The following is a 19,874-nucleotide window of genomic DNA, read 5'->3' on the forward strand; positions in this document are numbered from 1 at the left end:
TTGAAAAAATTAAGTGTCCAAACTACAGGTGGTGTAGCTTGCTTAACAGCCGGGATAATCTGCTGACTAGCAGACACTGCTACTAGGCACAAAGTATTTCCTGGGCTAGATGCAGTTAAAAATTTGTAATTAGATACTCTCGTTGGATGCTGAGAAAGCATTCCATAGAGTCTCCTGGCACGCCATATATGATTCTCTTAAAAAGCTTGGGGTAGGGGTCTAGGGGACCCTTTTATAGCCAAAATCACGGCCCTGTATCGCAATACGTCACCTAGGCTGAAGATAAATGGAACTGTAGCACCCTGAGGGCTCGGTTGCTACAGAGGTATTGCACCTCACCCAGAGGTGTGATATCTCACTCTCAGGTAAGGATGTAGTGTGGATCAGGACTCGACACCTGCATGCATTACACCACATTGCCGTGGGGCAGGGCGACCAATATGCCCCTGAGATGGGCACGACAGTCCCTGTCCCTGGCTGGAGTGGGGGGAGGAAACACTGAGGAAGGGGAACCCTGTAGTGCAGGAGCAGGGAGGAAGCAGTTCCTGGGTGCATTGAAAAGGGAGTATAAAAGGTCGGCACCATCTTAGTTCAGTGCAGAGAAGTCTGAGCAGAAGTGGCAGGGAGCAGGGGCTCTGCATGAGCTCTGCTCCGGAGGCGGGCCTAGTAACAGAGGCCCAGGCCTGGAAGAGGGAGAAGGAAGGAAGAGGAGCGGAGAAGGCTCCAGGAACGAGGAACGAAGGGATCCCAGGGGTGCGGACGGGCGAGTTGCCACCGCACGCCCGAATCCACCTGCGTGGAGGGGTCAGGCCAAAGGGGGAGACCGGTCCCCGAAACTAGTGGAGGCAGGAAACGACCCTCAGCTAGAAACAGGAGGCTGTGACATTTTATGTGGCGCAGCCCCTCGCTACACCCGCTAGGAAGGCACCACATAGGGTCAGGGAAACTGGCGCCAAGTTTACCAAGAGGAGGCCCGAGGCAGCCGGACAGAAGGGTTGGTAAGAAAGGCCAGACAAAGGACACACAAAGGGGGTCCTGTGAAGCGCTCCAAAGTTATCTGGGAGTTGTCTGAGCCCCTCACCTGGTGAGCACAGTACGACGTGGGCAGCCGTTACCTGCAGACGTGGTCTGGATAATAAGAACTGTGAGTAAAGGCCCTGGACTGCATCACTGACTCCGTGTCGTTACTGCTGCTGCCCTGCACCATCACCCCCATCCTCCGCATACACTGCCCTGAGGCTATACTCCTCCCGTGGGGAGTTATATTACGCTCTGCTGCACCCACAACATCAGCCTCAGCGGTCTGCCCTGGAGCGGCGGTTCACTCTGACCGCAATCCACGGGTGGCGTAGTCGGACATTTAAACATCAAAACCACATAAATAGTTTCGCCACTGGTTTGACCGCCCTGAGCCACGGAACCGGGTCGCCGCCACGGAGACTACAACCACCAGCATCCACCAAAAAGGGTCCGGCTCCGGGTGTCCCAAGGCCCAGGGGGCGCGTCAGAACATTTTCATCACCTTTCACAATCACCAATGGGACAAGGCAGGGATGTTCTCTGTCCCCTCTCTTATACATCCTAGTGACGGAGCACCTGCTCTCATCAATTCGCCATAACCCCAATATTAGGTGGATTGAGGTGGGAAGCACCGAGTACAAGTGCTCTCTATTTGCTGATGATGTCCTAGTATATATCACTCAATCATATATATCCATCCATGCTGTTATGGCTGAAATAGATCACTTTGTTACATGGTCAAATTTTAAAAACAATGCAGCGAAGTCTGAGTCCCTCGATATCTCCCTCCCCAAATCCATATAGGATTCCATCCAGTCCAACTTTCCCTTTGCCTGGCCCTCACAGGGTATCAAATACTTAGGAATTCCTATTCATAGAGACCTCTCCCATCTATGTTATCTTAATTTTGGGCCCTTTATTGAACAACTCCATACAGACCACGGTTGGCAAGTTAGAACTGTAAGATTCACTACGTGAACCACTGGTGTTTTGTGGAAAAGCACATGTACACTGTGTTCCAAATTATTATGCAAAAAGTGTTTAGGAGTGATAAGGGAAGAATTTGTTTGTTTGTCAGTTAAACTCATTGATGGTGATGTGTGTCAGGGCTCTTTATATCACTGTAAGCAATTGCAGACACCTGTGCTAATTAGTTTGGCAGGTGTGTCCAATGAAAGGCAAGACTACTTAAGAAGGCTGTCTCACATTATTAAGCAGCCTACATTTTCTGCCAAAATGGGAAAGAAAAAGGATGTGTCGGCTGCTGAGAAGCAACAAATTGTGGAGTGTTTAGGTCAAGGCATGACTACAATCAACATTGTGCGATGATCAGGATGAAGTGTCTTGGCAATCAAAAAGTATGTAGCTGATTCACAGTACACACGTGTGCGTGCTGATAAGGGCAAATTGAGGACTCTTTCCTACAGGCAATTACGTCAGGTTGAAAGAGCAGCGGCAAAAAAGCCTTGTCATAGCAGCAGACAAGTTTTTGAAGCTGCTGGTGCCTCCAACGTCCCCCGAACAACAAGATGCAGGATCCTTCAGAGGTTTGCAGCTGTGCATACGCCTTCCTGTCGACCTCCTCTATCCACTTCACACAAGGAGATACGGCTCCAGTGGGCCAAATATTACATGAAGACTGATTTCAAAACTGTTTTGTTCACGGATGAGTGCCGTGCAGCGCTCGATGGTCCAGATGGATGGAGTGGAGGATGGCTGGTTGATGGACACCCCACGCAAACACGGCTACAGCGCCAACAAGGAGGAGGTGGAGTAATGTTTTGGGCTGGAATCATGGGGAGAGAGATTGTCGGCCCCTTTAGGATCCCTGAAGGCGCTAAAGATGAACTCCATAATGTATGTGGATTTTCTCAAACAGCACTTCCTGCCATGGTTCAAGAAGAAGAACCGTGTATTTCACAGCAAGATCATTTTTTTGCATGATAATGCACCATCTCATGCTGCACATAAAACATCTGCATCTCTGGCTGATATGGGCATAAAAGGGGACAAACTTATGGTGTGACCCCCATGCTCCCCTGACCTCTACCCCATTCAGAACCTTTGGAACATCATTAAAAGGAGTGTCTATGATGGCGGGAGGCAGTTCACATCTAAGCAACAGCTCTGGGAGGGTATTCTGTCCTCATGCAAAACAATTGAAGCAGAAACCATCCAAAACCTGACAAATTCAATGGACGAGAGAGTTCAGAAGCTCCTTTCGAACAAGGGGTCCTATGTGAAAATGTAACATCACCTAGAATAAAGTTTTGAGTTGAAAACTGTTTGATTTCAGTTTCTAACAACCTGCTAATGCTTATAATTAGAGATGAGCGTTGTTCTACTCGAACTGTTCGCCAATCTCAAATTCGAGCTGTTTTGGGCGGTGTTCGAGCCGTTCGGCAAACACGAACAATTTGAGAAAAATTCGGCTGTTCGAGGTTATGTTCGATAACTGTTCGTGCACCAAAATCATAACTGGATTTTTTCTCAGTAATGATGAAAATTAATGTTAATACGCAATTTGAGTGTACAGCGGGGTGGGGGGAGGGGCAGGGGATGGATCTCTGCAGGAACAATGAAGATCTCCATTTTTTTTTCTCTTTCCCGCATTTGCAGTGGGGAGGTGCAATCTGTCAGCCTATCAGCAGCGCACACACGGAGCGAAGTGCTTTTTTTCACACAAGCAAGGGCATGTGTCATTGGCAGTGTATGTCACATGTCCTTGCCCTATAAGACCAAGCCATTTTCCCCGTCGCCACCATTTTCTCACTGCTGCAGCTGCGTGTTAGACGGCACCGCTGTTGCTGTGTGCGCTATACCTTGTTAATTTCAAGCCAATTTTCGCACAAATCTACAGATAGCTTGGGAGTAGGGAATAGTTGTGATTGCAGTCCTTTTAAGGACTAGGTTACAGCATTTCCTACGACTTTTATCACGCAGGTCTGTGCTCTTAAATAGATAGATTGTGGGAGTAAAGACTAATTGTAATTGGAGTCCTTTTCAGGACTAGGTTACATCAGTTCCTATCAGTTTTTGCCATGCAGGTCTGTGCCAGTGCTGTGCAAGTTTTTTTCACAGCATTTGGCTGAATCTAGCAAAGCTAATCCTTTTTGGCCTATTGCAGAGTGTGTTAGTCAGTGGAGTAGCCTAACTGTGTTGCAAGATATACCACCTGTGTATAGAATACCAATTTTTTTACTGCACCTAGTGAAGTAAAATCTTTTGGGCATAGCATCATTCTATTAGTCCATCTATACTGACCTCCATCAGGTTGCAAATTGAATATAATTTTTTTCTGCATCTAGCTCTGAAAAAATATTGGGCTTCTAGCTGTGTGTGGGACTTGCTGTACTAGTCCATCTATACTGACCTCCATCAGGTTGCAAACTGCATATATTTTTTTCTTCATCTACCTCTGAAAAAATATTGGGCTTCTAGCTGTGTGTGGGACTTGTTCTATTAATCCATCTATACAGACCTCCATCAGGTTGCAAACTGAATATATTTTTTTCTGCATCTACCTCTGAAAAAATATTTGGCCTTCTAGCTGTGTGTGGGACTTGTTCTATTAGTCCATCTATACTGACCTCCATAAGGTTGCAAACTGAATATAATTTTTTTCTGCATCTACCTCTGAAAAAATATTTGGCCTTCTAGCTGTGTGTGGGACTTGTTCTATTAGTCCATCTATACTGACCTCCATAAGGTTGCAAACTGAGTATAATTTTTTTCTGCATCTACCTCTGAAAAAATATTTGGCCTTCTAGCTGTGTGTGGGACTTGTTCTATTACTCCATCTATACTGACCTCCATAAGGTTGCAAACTGAATATAATTTTTTTCTGCATCTACCTCTGAAAAAATATTGGGCTTCTAGCTGTGTGTGGGACTTGTTCTATTAATCCATCTATACAGACCTCCATCAGGTTGCAAACTGAATATATTTTTTTCTGCATCTACCTCTGAAAAAATATTGGGCTTCCAGCTGTGTGTGGGACTTGTTCTATTAATCCATCTATACAGACCTCCATCAGGTTGCAAACTGAATATATTTTTTTCTGCATCTACCTCTGAAAAAATATTGGGCTTCTAGCTGTGTGTGGGACTTGTTGTATTAGTCCATCTATACTGACTTCCATAAGGTTGCAAACTGAATATAATTTTTTTCTGCATCTACCTCTGAAAAAATATTTGGCCTTCTAGCTGTGTGTGGGACTTGTTCTATTAGTCCATCTATACTGACCTCCATAAGGTTGCAAACTGAATATAATTTTTTTCTGCATCTACCTCTGAAAAAATATTTGGCCTTCTAGCTGTGTGTGGGACTTGTTATATTAGTCCATCTATACAGACCTCCATCAGGTTGCAAATTGAATATAATTTTTTTCTGCATCTAACCCAGCCAATAGTTTTGGCCTAATACCACAGTTTGGCCACTCAGCTCTGCTCGGTTCCCATCCATTGTTTTTTTGTGCAAACAACTCCAGAGTTGTGAATTAGTTAACCACCAAAATGAGTGGAAAAAGGCCTGCTGCTGGTGGAAAGGGGAATAGGCGTGTTGGGAAGGGGAAAAAAGGTTGTGTCCGTGGGGTAGGTGTTAAAGCAACAGTAACATCTGCAGAAGAAAGACCATCTTCCAGCCAAACTAAAATGTCTACTTCTTTTAGCGGACAATGTGATAAGATCCCTTTCTTACGGCCACGCCAATCGCTACAAATTCCAGATGAGGCACAAAAACAGCAGGTGCTTCAACGGATATCAAGTGCTCCTTTAAGTGGGCTCTCCTCCACATCAACTTCAACATCACAAATACTCCAGTCCTCAAAGGTGTCACCCCAATCGCACTTGCTTCCTCACAGCTCCCAAATCTCCAGCTGCCCGTCTGAGTATGAGGTAGAACAGATGGTTGAGTCTGCAGAGCTGTTTACTCATACTATAGCCTGGGAATCAGAGGTCGACTCCAGCGCTTCTGTGAATCCAGACGAGGAAATGATCTGCACTGATGCCCAGAATCTTTATGAGTCGGATCCAGGACCAGACGCAGAAGGTTCTGACCATAATGTAGACCCTCATTCCCAAACTGTAACTCCTGTTGGTGGAGACAATGAGGAAGACGATGATAAGACTCAAATACCTGATTGGAGCGACAACTTTAGTTTTTTGTCAGGGCAGGAACAGGTTGGCTCTGAGGACGACGGGTGTGATAACGCACAGGGTGATGATGATGAGGTTGGAGATCCCACTTACTGTCAACCCACAGTCAGCCAAGAGATGAGGTCAGCAGAGGAGGTGGAGGAAGATGCTAGTGACGACGAGGTCAGGTTGCGCCTTCCTGGACAGAGACGTAGTACTGGAAGCACGTCAACAACTGCATCCTCAAACACAACTCTGCCTCTCACCACAAGTCGTGGTGGCTCTTCAGGTCGCATGGGTGCTAAGCCTTGCATAGCCTGGGCATTTTTTCAGATCGATAAAGATGACCCAACTCGTGTTATCTGTAACATTTGTCAGCAAAAGCTAAGTAGAGGCCAAAAAATACATAGTTTGAGTACTTCATGCATGAACCGGCACATGGACATGAAGCATAAGTTGCAGTGGGAAGCTCAGTGTGCTACAATGCGGCCTAGCCGGCCGGGCCAACCACCGTCTGCCATATCTTGTGCATCCGCGGCCTCTTCATCCTCTGTGACTGGGGGGACAGCAGTCACACCTGTTTTGGGGCGCAGACCTGCCACCTCTTTACCCGCAACAGCCAGCGTGATTGGCAGGTCATCATTTTCTTTGGAGGTGGCAACACCAGCTGGTGTTGAGCGCTGTCCGACATCGATAGCACCACCTTTGGATCAAGGCAACCTAACATGTCCGCCTGCATCTTCCTCACAGACCGGCAGTTTGCCGGGGACACCCTTATCAACCCCGTCTAAGCACAATAGCCAGCCCTCGGTCCCTCAGATGTGGACAAGTAAAAGACCATTTCCTCCTAGCCATGAGAAAGCTAAGAGGTTGAATTTCACCATCTGCAAGCTCTTGGCTACAGAAATGCTGCCTTTCCGCCTGGTGGACACAGAGGATTTTCGAGACCCTATGTCCGTCGCAGTGCCCCAGTACCAGATGCCCAGTCGGCACTACTTCTCAAAGAAAGGTGTGCCTGCGCTCCACCAGCATGTCGCACACAACATCACTGCTTCTTTGAGAAACTCTGTGTGTGACAGGGTGCATTTCACCACAGACACTTGGACGAGTAGGCATGGACAGGGGCGTTACATGTCGCTGACTGGGCACTGGGTAACTATGGTGACAGCAGGACAAAGGGCTGCTGTCCAAGTCTTGCCGTCCCCACGAGTTGTGCGTCAATCCTCTTTATGTCAAAGTTCCTCCACTGCTTCTGCCTCCTCAACCTCCTCTCGGTCTTCCACCTGCACCCAAAGCCTGTCTGGTCATGCCACAAGCTTTCTAACTGCGCAGAAGGGATCCTGCACACCTCCTTACTATGCTGGCAGTAGGGCTCAACGTCATCAGGCGGTTTTTACATTGAAATGTCTGGGAAATGTGAGTCACACAGCTGAGGTGTTGTGGTCAGCTCTGGAGAACCAATTTCATGAATGGCTGTCTCCACTGGACCTGAAACCAGGGAAGGCCGTGTGCGACAATGCTGCAAACCTGGGTGCGGCCCTTCGCCGGGGCAATGTCACACACGTGCCTTGTATGGCTCACGTGTTGAACCTGGTTGTCCAGCAATTTTTAGCCCACTATCCCAGACTAGATGGCCTTCTGCAGAGGGCACGGTCGCTGTGTGCTCAGTTCCGCCGTTCGCATCCCGCAGCTCAGCGACTTACATCTCTACAGAAGTCGTTGGGCCTGCCACTTCACCGGCTAAAATGCGATGTGCCTACCCGGTGGAATTCAACTCTGCACATGATGCAGCGACTGTGGCAGCACCGACAAGCCCTGGTGCAATACGTTCTGACGTATAGCCTGGGCCAACGAGATTCAGAGGTGGGGCAAATCACGCTGGAGGAGTGGTCGCAGATCAGGGACCTATGCACCCTTCTGCACAGTTTTGAAATGGCGACGAAGATGTTTAGTGCTGACGATGCCATTATCAGCATGACTATTCCGGTGATTTACATGCTGGAGCACATGTTAAACAGAATTCGGAGTCAGGTGGTGGCACAAGAGGAGGTGGAGGAAGTAGAGGAGGAGGAGTTGTATGCGGAAGGGCTAACATCTGCAAGGTCCAGACGGTCGGCAGCACCATGGCGGCAGGCATGTGAGGGTGGGGGAGATGGTTTTACCAGGGCGCATGGTAGCAGCCAAACTAGTGAGGAAGGTGCAGGAGCCCAGGAAGAAGTGGAGGACGAACTGATGGAAGACTCATCAGATGAGGGAGACCTTGATCACATTTCTGTTGTGCGAGGTTGGGGGGAGAGGACAGAGGAAGGAAGCATGATTGTTACCTCGCCACCAACACAACAGGGACTTGGTGCTCCTGGATGCGCAACACACATGAGTGCCTTCTTGCTGCACTACCTGCAACATGACCCTCGAATTGTGAGAATTAGAAATAATCCTGACTACTGGGTTGCCACACTGTTAGATCCCCGGTACAAAAGTAAATTTGCAGAAATTATTCCTGCCATAGAAAGGGATGCACGCATGCAGGAGTATCAGCAGAGACTGTTACAGAATCTTACATGTGCTTTTCCACAAAATACCAGTGGTGCACGTAGTGAATCTCACAGTTCCAACTTGCCAACCGTGGGACCGTCAAGTGTTCAGCACTCAAACCGTAACAGAACCACAGTATCTGCTGGTAACATCAATTTTGCTTAATCATTTCACCACTTTTTTAGCCCATCCTTTGCAAGGCCACAGGAGACAAGAAGTCTGACACATAGTCAACGCCTAGAGACGATGGTACAGGAGTATCTCCAAGTAAACATTGAAGCCATGACTGTGTCACTGGACCCTTGCTCTTTTTGGGCTTCCAATCTGGATAAATGGCCGGAGCTAGCCACTTACGCCTTGGAGATCTTGTCATGCCCCGCAGCCAGCGTTCTGTCTGAACGTGTGTTCAGCGCTGCTGGTGGTGTGCTGACAGATAAGCGCACGCGGCTCTCCACTGATAATGTAGACAGACTCACGTTCATAAAGATGAACAAATCATGGATCCGAAACGACTTTTCTACCCCTGTGTCATCCTGGGGAGAGTAAAAGCTTGATGATTGGTTAAAATCACCCTACCAACCGTTTTAAGCTTTCAAATTACTAATCATGTTTATCTGTATCTTGGCTGGAAAATAATTTGGGCTTTGTAGCAGTGTGCAGCAGTGATTCTATTAGGCCATCTATAATAAGCTCCACCAGATTTAAAATTACTAATCATGTTTATCTGTATCTTGACTGGAAAATAATTTGGGCTTTGTAGCAGTGTGCAGCACTGATCCTATTAGGCCATCTATACTAAAGCTTCACCAGATTTAAAATTAATACTAATTTTTAGCTGCATCTAGCCCGGAAAATAATTTTGGGGCTCCGAGATGCGCAAGACACATAAGTGCCTTCTTGCTGCACGACCTGCAGCATGACCCTCATATTGTCAGAATTCGAAGTAATCATGACTACTGGGTTGCCACACTCTTAGATCCCCCAAACTTTTCGATCAACCTTTTCATTTTAATAAAGACCAAAAAAATGGTCATTTTTGAAATTATAAGCATTAGCAGGTTGTTAGAAACTGAAATCAAACAGTTTTCAACTCAAAACTTTATTCTAGGTGATGTTACATTTTCACATAGGACCCCTTGTTCGAAAGGAGCTTCTGAACTCTCTCGTCCATTGAATTTGTCAGGTTTTGGATGGTTTCTGCTTCAATTGTTTTGCATGAGGACAGAATACCCTCCCAGAGCTGTTGCTTAGATGTGAACTGCCTCCCGCCATCATAGACACTCCTTTTAATGATGCTCCAAAGGTTCTGAATGGGGTAGAGGTCAGGGGAGCATGGGGGTCACACCATAAGTTTGTCCCCTTTTATGCCCATATCAGCCAGAGATGCAGATGTTTTATGTGCAGCATGAGATGGTGCATTATCATGCAGAAAAATGATCTTGCTGTGAAATACACGGTTCTTCTTCTTGAACCATGGCAGGAAGTGCTGTTTGAGAAAATCCACATACATTATGGAGTTCATCTTTAGCGCCTTCAGGGATCCTAAAGGGGCCGACAATCTCTCTCCCCATGATTCCAGCCCAAAACATTACTCCACCTCCTCCTTGTTGGCGCTGTAGCCGTGTTTGCGTGGGGTGTCCATCAACCAGCCATCCTCCACTCCATCCATCTGGACCATCGAGCGCTGCACGGCAATCATCCGTGAACAAAACAGTTTTGAAATCAGTCTTCATGAAATGTTTGGACCACTGGAGCCGTTTCTGCTTGTGTGAAGTGCATAGAGGAGGTCGACAGGATGGCGTATGCACAGCTGCAAACCTCTGAAGGACCCTGCATCTTGTTGTTCGGGGGACGTTGGAGGCACAAGCAGCTTCAAAAACTTGTCTGCTGCTATGACAAGGCTTTTTTGCCGCTGCTCTTTCAACCTGACGTAATTGCCTGTAGGAAAGAGTCCTCAATTTGCCCTTATCAGCACGCACACGTGTGTACTGTGAATCAGCTACATACTTCTTGATTGCCAAGACACTTCATCCTGATCATCGCACAATGTTGATTGTAGTCATGCCTTGACCTAAACACTCCACAATTTGTTGCTTCTCAGCAGCCGACACATCCTTTTTCTTTCCCATTTTGGCAGAAAATGTAGGCTGCTTAATAATGTGAGAGAGCCTTCTTAAGTAGTCTTGCCTTTCATTGGACACACCTGCCAAACTAATTAGCACAGGTGTCTGCAATTGCTTACAGTGATATAAAGAGCCCTGACACACATCACCATCAATGAGTTTAACTGAAAAACAAACAAATTCTTCCCTTATCACTCCTAAACACTTTTTGCATAATAATTTGGAACCCAGTGTACATGTGCTTTTCCACAAAACACCAGTGGTTCACGTAGTGAATCTTATAGTTCTAACTTGCCAACCGTGGTCTGTATGGAGTTGTTCAATAAAGGGCCCAAAATTAAGATAACATAGATGGGAGAGGTCTCTATGAATAGGAATTCCTAAGTATTTGATACCCTGTGAGGGCCAGGCAAAGGGAAAGTTGGACTGGATGGAATCCTATATGGATTTGGGGAGGGAGACATCGAGGGCCTCAGACTTCGCTGCATTGATTTTAAAATTTGACCATGTAACAAAGTGATCTATTTCAGCCATAACAGCATGGATGGATATATATGATTGAGTGATATATACTAGGACATCATCAGCAAATAGAGAGCACTTGTACTCGGTGCCTCCCACCTCAATCCACCTAATATTGGGGTTATGGCGAATTGATGAGAGCAGGTGCTCCCTCACTAGGATGTATAAGAGAGGGGACAGAGGACATCCCTGCCTTGTCCCATTGGTGATTGTGAAAGGTGATGAAAATGTTCTGACGCACCCCCTGGGCCTTGGGACACCCGGAGCCGGACCCATTTTGGTGGATGCTGGTGGTTGTAGTCTTCGTGGCGGCGACCCGGTTCCGTGGCTCAGGGTGGTCAAACCAGTGGCGGAACTATTTATGTGGTTTTGATGTTTAAATGTCCGACTACTCCACCCGTGGATTGCGGTCAGAGTGAACCGCCGCTACAGGGCAGACCGCTGAGGCTGGTGTTGTGGGTGCAGCAGAGCGTAGCATAACTCCCCACGGGAGGAGTATAGCCTCAGGGCAGTGTATGCGGAGGATGGGGGTGATGGTGCAGGGCAGCAGCAGTAACGACACGGAGTCAGTGATGCAGTTCAGGGCCTTTACTCACAGTTCTTATTATCCAGACCACGTCTGCAGGTAACGGCTGCCCACGTCGTACTGTGCTCACCAGGTGAGGGGCTCAGACAACTACCAGATAACTTTGGAGCGCTTCACAGGACCCCCTTTGTGTGTCCTTTGTCTGGCCTTTCTTACCAACACTTCTGTCCGGCTGCCTCGGGCCTCCTCTTGGTAAACTTGGCGCCAGTTTCCCTGACCCTATGTGGTGCCTTCCTAGCGGGTGTAGCGAGGGGCTGCGCCACATAAAATGTCAGAGCCTCCGGTTTCTAGCTGAGGGTCGTTTCCTGCCTCCACTAGTTCGGGGACCGGTCTCCCCCTTTGGCCTGACTCGCCCGTCCGCACCCCTGGGATCCCTTCATTCCTCGTTCCTGGAGCCTTCTCCGCTCCTCTTCCTTCCTTCTCCCTCTTCCAGGCCTGGGCCTCTGTTACTAGGCCCGCCTCCGGAGCAGAGCTCATGCAGAGCCCCTGCTCCCTGCCACTTCTGCTCAGACTTCTCTGCACTGAACTAAGATGGTGCCCACCTTTTCTACTCCCTTCTCAATGAACCCAGGAACTGCTTCCTCCCTGCTCCTGCACTACAGGGTTCCCCTTCCTCAGTGTTCCCTCCCCCCACTCCAGCCAGGGACAGGGACTGTCGTGCCCATCTCAGGGGCATATTGGTCGCCCTGCCCCACGGCAATGTGGTGTAATGCATGCAGGTGTCGGGTCCTGATCCACACTCCATCCTTACCTGAGAGTGAGATATCACACTTCTGGGTGAGGTGCAATAAGTCTGTAGCAACCGAGCCCTCAGGGTGCTACAGTTCCATTTATCTTCAGCCTAGGTGACGTATTGTGATACAGGGCCGTGATTTTGGCTATAAAAGGGTCCCCTAGACCCCTACCCCAAGCTTTTTAAGAGAATCATATATGGCGTGCCAGGAGACTCTATGGAATGCTTTCTCAGCATCCAACGAGAGTATCTACTTACAAATTTTTAACTGCATCTAGCCCAGGAAATACTTTGTGCCTAGTAGCAGTGTCTGCTAGTCAGCGGATTATCCCGGCTGTTAAGCAAGCTACACCACCTGTAGTTTGGACACTTAATTTTTTCAAAGGAAATGCTTCGGGACCACGGGATACTCAGTGAAGAGCATCAGGAGGCACAACAAGGCATAGGGGCTGGGACTGGCAGTAGGATGCCTTGTGGTGGACAGCCGAGCTCGATCCTTATAAAAGCTTTTTAACTGCAGCAGCTTTAGTGGACGCTACTGGAGCTGGAATTACGCGGCTGCTGGCATGAGACTTGCCCTCCAATAGATCCTTGTAAATGGATTTAAAGTGTATTCATTCAAATTAGAGAGACAATTTAAATTAAAAAACTTAGAGCTGCCTCCACCACAGGGGGGCTCGCTCGACCCACCAGCGGACAGGCACCAGTATTGGGAGAGGGGGGCTGGCCGTCAGGGTTCACCGCGGCTCTGGCACAAACCCGGCGACACGGAGGTGGCACGGGCAGGAGCGGACTGAACGTGTCGGCTTCTCACTTTTTGGATTTTAGAAGGGCATGACATGCCTATATCTGTGTCTCCCCCTCGTTTTACTCCTCCACCTCTTTTCTTTTCTCATGACTATATGTACTTGTCACTTTTCCATGTGTTAGTTGTGTCTTCTGAGCAGTTTGTCAGCTTTTGGACACCTTTGAAGGTGTTTTCTATGTGTTTCTATGTGTTTTTGTTTGCCTGCCATTGGTTTTAACGGTGTTCGAAGGTGTTCGACGAACAGTTCGACGAACAGTTCGGCGAACACACGGGTGTTCGACGAACCGAACCGAACTCGAACACTACGGGGGTGGCTCAACACTACTTATAATTTCAAAAATGACCGTTTTTTTGGTCTTTATTAAAATGAAAAGGTTGATCAAAAAGTTTGGGGGATCTAAGAGTGTGGCAACCCAGTAGTCATGATTACTTCGAATTCTGACAATATGAGGGTCATGCTGCAGGTAGTGCAGCAAGAAGGCACTTATGTGTCTTGCGCATCTCGGAGCCCCAAAATTATTTTCCGGGCTAGATGCAGCTAAAAATTAGTATTAATTTTAAATCTGGTGAAGCTTTAGTATAGATGGCCTAATAGGATCAGTGCTGCACACTGCTACAAAGCCCAAATTATTTTCCAGTCAAGATACAGAAAAACATGTTTAGTAATTTTAAATCTGGTGAAGCTTATTATAGATTGCCTAATAGAATCAGTGCTGCACACTGCTACAAAGCCCAAATTATTTTCCAGCCAAGATACAGATAAACATGATTAGTAATTTGAAAGCTTAAAACGGTTGGTAGGGTGATTTTAACCAATCATCAAGCTTTTACTCTCCCCAGGATGACACAGGGGTAGAAAAGGCGTTTCGGATCCATGATTTGTTCATCTTTATGAACGTGAGTCTGTCTACATTATCAGTGGAGAGCCGCGTGCGCTTATCTGTCAGCACACCACCAGCAGCGCTGAACACACGTTCAGACAGAACGCTGGCTGCGGGGCATGACAAGATCTCCAAGGCGTAAGTGGCTAGCTCCGGCCATTTATCCAGATTGGAAGCCCAAAAAGAGCAAGGGTCCAGTGACACAGTCATGGCTTCAATGTTTACTTGGAGATACTCCTGTACCATCGTCTCTAGGCGTTGACTATGTGTCAGACTTCTTGTCTCCTGTGGCCTTGCAAAGGATGGGCTAAAAAAGTGGTGAAATGATTCCGCAAAATTGATGTTACCAGCAGATACTGTGGTTCTGTTACGGTTTGAGTGCTGAACACTTGACGGTCCCACGGTTGGCAAGTTGGAACTGTGAGATTCACTACGTGCACCACTGGTATTTTGTGGAAAAGCACATGTAAGATTCTGCAACAGTCTCTGCTGATACTCCTGCATGCGTGCATCCCTTTCTATGGCAGGAATAATTTCTGCAAATTTACTTTTGTACCGGGGATCTAACAGTGTGGCAACCCAGTAGTCAGGATTATTTCTAATTCTCACAATTCGAGGGTCATGTTGCAGGTAGTGTAGCAAGAAGGCACTCATGTGTCTTGCGCATCCAGGAGCACCAAGTCCCTGCTGTGTTGGTGGCGAGGTAACAATCATGCTTCCTTCCTCTGTCCTCTCCCCCCAACTTCGCACAACAGAAATGTGATCAAGGTCTCCCTCATCTGATGAGTCTTCCATCAGTTCGTCCTCCACTTCTTCCTGGGCTCCTGCACCTTCCTCACTAGTTTGGCTGCTACCATGCGCCCTGGTAAAACCATCTCCCCCACCCTCACATGCCTGCCGCCTTGGTGCTGCCGACCGTCTGGACCTTGCAGATGTTAGCCCTTCCGCATACAACTCCTCCTCCTCTACTTCCTCCACCTCCTCTTGTGCCACCACCTGACTCCGAATTCTGTTTAACATGTGCTCCAGCATGTAAATCACCGGAATGGTCATGCTGATAATGGCATCGTCAGCACTAAACATCTTCGTCGCCATTTCAAAACTGTGCAGAAGGGTGCATAGGTCCCTGATCTGAGACCACTCCTCCAGCGTGATTTGCCCCACCTCTGGATCTCGTTGGCCCAGACTATACGTCAGAACGTATTGCACCAGGGCTTGTCGGTGCTGCCACAGTCGCTGCAACATGTGCAGAGTTGAATTCCACCAGGTAGGCACATCGCATTTTAGCCGGTGAAGTGGCAGGCCCAACGACTTCTGTAGAGATGTAAGTCGCTGAGCTGCGGGATGCGAACGGCGGAAGTGAGCACACAGCGACCGTGCCCTCTGCACAAGGCCATCTAGTCTGGGATAGTGGGCTAAAAATTGCTGGACAACCAGGTTCAACACGTGAGCCATACAAGGCACGTGTGTGACATTGCCCCGGCGAAGGGCCGCACCCAGGTTTGCAGCATTGTCGCACACGGCCTTCCCTGGTTTCAGGTCCAGTGGAGACAACCATTCATGAAATTGGTTCTCCAGAGCTGACCACAACTCCTCAGCTGTGTGACTCACATTTCCCAGACATTTCAATGTAAAAACCGCCTGATGACGTTGAGCCCTACTGCCAGCATAGTAAGGAGGTGTGCAGGATCCCTTCTGCGCAGTTAGAAAGCTTGTGGCATGACCAGACAGGCTTTGGGTGCAGGTGGAAGACCGAGAGGAGGTTGAGGAGGCAGAAGCAGTGGAGGAACTTTGACATAAAGAGGATTGACGCACAACTCGTGGGGACGGCAAGACTTGGACAGAAGCCCCTTGTCCTGCTGTCACCATAGTTACCCAGTGCCCAGTCAGTGACATGTAACGCCCCTGTCCATGCCTACTCGTCCAAGTGTCTGTGGTGAAATGCACCCTGTCACACACAGAGTTTCTCAAAGAAGCAGTGATGTTGTGTGCGACATGCTGGTGGAGCACAGGCACACCTTTCTTTGAGAAGTAGTGCCTACTGGGCATCTGGTGCTGGGGCACTGCGACGGACATAAGGTCTCGAAAATCCTCTGTGTCCACCAGGCGGAAAGGCAGCATTTCTGTAGCCAAGAGCTTGCAGATGGTGAAATTCAACCTCTTAGCTTTCTCATGGCTAGGAGGAAATGGTCTTTTACTTGTCCACATCTGAGGGACCGAGGGCTGGCTATTGTGCTTAGACGGGGTTGATAAGGGTGTCCCCGGCAAACTGCCGGTCTGTGAGGAAGATGCAGGCGGACATGTTAGGTTGCCTTGATCCAAAGGTGGTGCTATCGATGTCGGACAGCGCTCAACACCAGCTGGTGTTACCACCTCCAAAGAAAATGATGACCTGCCAATCACGCTGGCTGTTGCGGGTAAAGAGGTGGCAGGTCTGCGCCCCAAAACAGGTGTGACTGCTGTCCCCCCAGTCACAGAGGATGAAGAGGCCGCGGATGCACAAGATATGGCAGACGGTGGTTGGCCCGGCCGGCTAGGCCGCATTGTAGCACACTGAGCTTCCCACTGCAACTTATGCTTCATGTCCATGTGCCGGTTCATGCATGAAGTACTCAAACTATGTATTTTTTGGCCTCTACTTAGCTTTTGCTGACAAATGTTACAGATAACACGAGTTGGGTCATCTTTATCGATCTGAAAAAATGCCCCGGCTATGCAAGGCTTAGCACCCATGCGACCTGAAGAGCCACCACGACTTGTGGTGAGAGGCAGAGTTGTGTTTGAGGATGCAGTTGTTGATGTGCTTCCAGTACTACGTCTCTGTCCAGGAAGGCGCAACCTGACCTCGTCGTCACTAGCATCTTCCTCCACCTCCTCTGCTGACCTCATCTCTTGGCTGACTGTGGGTTGACAGTAAGTGGGATCTCCAACCTCATCATCATCACCCTGTGCGTTATCACACCCGTCGTCCTCAGAGCCAACCTGTTACTGCCCTGACAAAAAACTAAAGTTGTCGCTCCAATCAGGTATTTGAGTCTTATCATCGTCTTCCTCATTGTCTCCACCAACAGGAGTTACAGTTTGGGAATGAGGGTCTACATTATGGTCAGAACCTTCTGCGTCTGGTCCTGGATCCGACTCATAAAGATTCTGGGCATCAGTGCAGATCATTTCCTCGTCTGGATTCACAGAAGCGCTGGAGTCGACCTCTGATTCCCAGGCTATAGTATGAGTAAACAGCTCTGCAGACTCAACCATCTGTTCTACCTCATACTCAGACGGGCAGCTGGAGATTTGGGAGCTGTGAGGAAGCAAGTGCGATTGGGGTGACACCTTTGAGGACTGGAGTATTTGTGATGTTGAAGTTGATGTGGAGGAGAGCCCACTTAAAGGAGCACTTGATATCCGTTGAAGCACCTGCTGTTTTTGTGCCTCATCTGGAATTTGTAGCGATTGGCGTGGCCGTAAGAAAGGGATCTTATCACATTGTCCGCTATAAGAAGTAGACATTTTAGTTTGGCTGGAAGATGGTCTTTCTTCTGCAGATGTTACTGTTGCTTTAACACCTACCCCACGGACACAACCTTTTTTCCCCTTCCCAACACGCCTATTCCCCTTTCCACCAGCAGCAGGCCTTTTTCCACTCATTTTGGTGGTTAACTAATTCACAACTCTGGAGTTGTTTGCACAAAAAAACATTGGATGGGAACCGAGCAGAGCTGAGTGGCCAAACTGTGGTATTATGTCAAAACTATTGGCTGGGTTAGATGCAGAAAAAAATTATATTCAATTTGCAACCTGATGGAGGTCTGTATAGATGGATTAATAGAACAAGTCCCACACACAGCTACAAGCCCAATATTTTTTCAGAGGTAGATGCAGAAAAAAAATATATTCAGTTTGCAACCTGATGGAGGTCAGTATAGATGGACTAATAGAGAAAGTCCCACACACTGCTAGAAGGCCAAATATTTTTTCAGAGCTAGATGCAGACAAAAAAATATTTTGAATTTGCAACCTGATGGAGGTCAGTATAGGTGGACTAATAGAACAAGTCCCACACACTGCTAGAAGGCCAAATATTTTTTCAGAGCTAGATGCAGAAAAAAATTATATTCAGTTTGCAACCTGATGGAGGTCTGTATAGATGGATTAATAGAACAAGTCCCACACACAGCTAGAAGACCAAATATTTTTTCAGAGGTAGATGCAGATAAAAATTATTTTTAATTTGCAACCTGATGGAGGTCAGTATAGATGGACTAATAGAGAAAGTCCCACACACTGCTAGAAGGCCAAATATTTTTTCAGAGCTAGATACAGATAAAAATTATTTTTAATTTGCAACCTGATGGAGGTCAGTATAGATGGACTAATAGAGAAAGTCCCACACACTGCTAGAAGGCCAAATATTTTTTCAGAGCTAGATGCAGATAAAAATTATATTCAATTTGCAACCTGATGGAGGTCAGTATAGATCGACTAATAGAACAAGTCTCACACACAGCTAGAAGCCCAAATATTTTTTCAGAGGTACTGTAGATGCAGATAAAAATTATTTTTAATTTGCAACCTGATGGAGGTCAGTATAGATGGACTAATACAACAAGTCCCACACACAGCTAGAAGCCCAATATTTTTTCAGAGGTAGATGCAGAAAAAAATATATTCAGTTTGCAACCTGATGGAGGTCAGTATAGATGGAGTAATAGAACAAGTCCCACACACAGCTAGAAGCCCAAATATTTTTTCAGAGGTAGATGCAGATAAAAATTATTTTTAATTTGCAACCTGATGGAGGTCAGTATAGATGGACTAATAGAGAAAGTCCCACACACTGCTAGAAGGCCAAATATATTTTCAGAGCTAGATGCAGATAAAAATTATATTCAATTTGCAACCTGATGGAGGTGAGTATAGATGGACTAATAGAGAAAGTCCCACACACTGCTAGAAGGCCAAATATTTTTTCAGAGCTAGATGCAGATAAAAATTATATTCAATTTGCAACCTGATGGAGGTCAGTATAGATGGACTAATAGAACAAGTCCCACACACAGCTAGAAGCTCAAATATTTTTTCAGAGGTACTGTAGATGCAGATAAAAATTATTTTTAATTTGCAACCTGATGGAGGTCAGTATAGATGGACTAATAGAGAAAGTCTCACACACTGCTAGAAGGCCAAATATTTTTTCAGAGCTAGATGCAGAAAAAAATTATATTCAGTTTGCAACCTGATGGAGGTCAGTATAGATGGACTAATAGAGAAAGTCCCACACACTGCTAGAAGGCCACATATTTTTTCAGAGGTAGATGCAGAAAAAAATATATTCATTTTGCAACCTGATGGAGGTCTGTATAGATGGATTAATACAACAAGTCCCACACACAGCTAGAAGCTCAATATTTTTTCAGAGGTAGATGCAGAAAAAAATATATTCAGTTTGCAACCTGATGGAGGTCTGTATAGATGGATTAATAGAACAAGTCCCACACACAGCTAGAAGCCCAATATTTTTTCAGAGGTAG

The sequence above is a fragment of the Phyllobates terribilis genome, unplaced genomic scaffold (assembly GCF_046119375.1).
Source record: "Phyllobates terribilis strain yellow unplaced genomic scaffold, ASM4611937v1 Scaffold_1__5_contigs__length_1240528914, whole genome shotgun sequence".
Lineage (NCBI taxonomy): Eukaryota > Metazoa > Chordata > Amphibia > Anura > Dendrobatidae > Phyllobates > Phyllobates terribilis.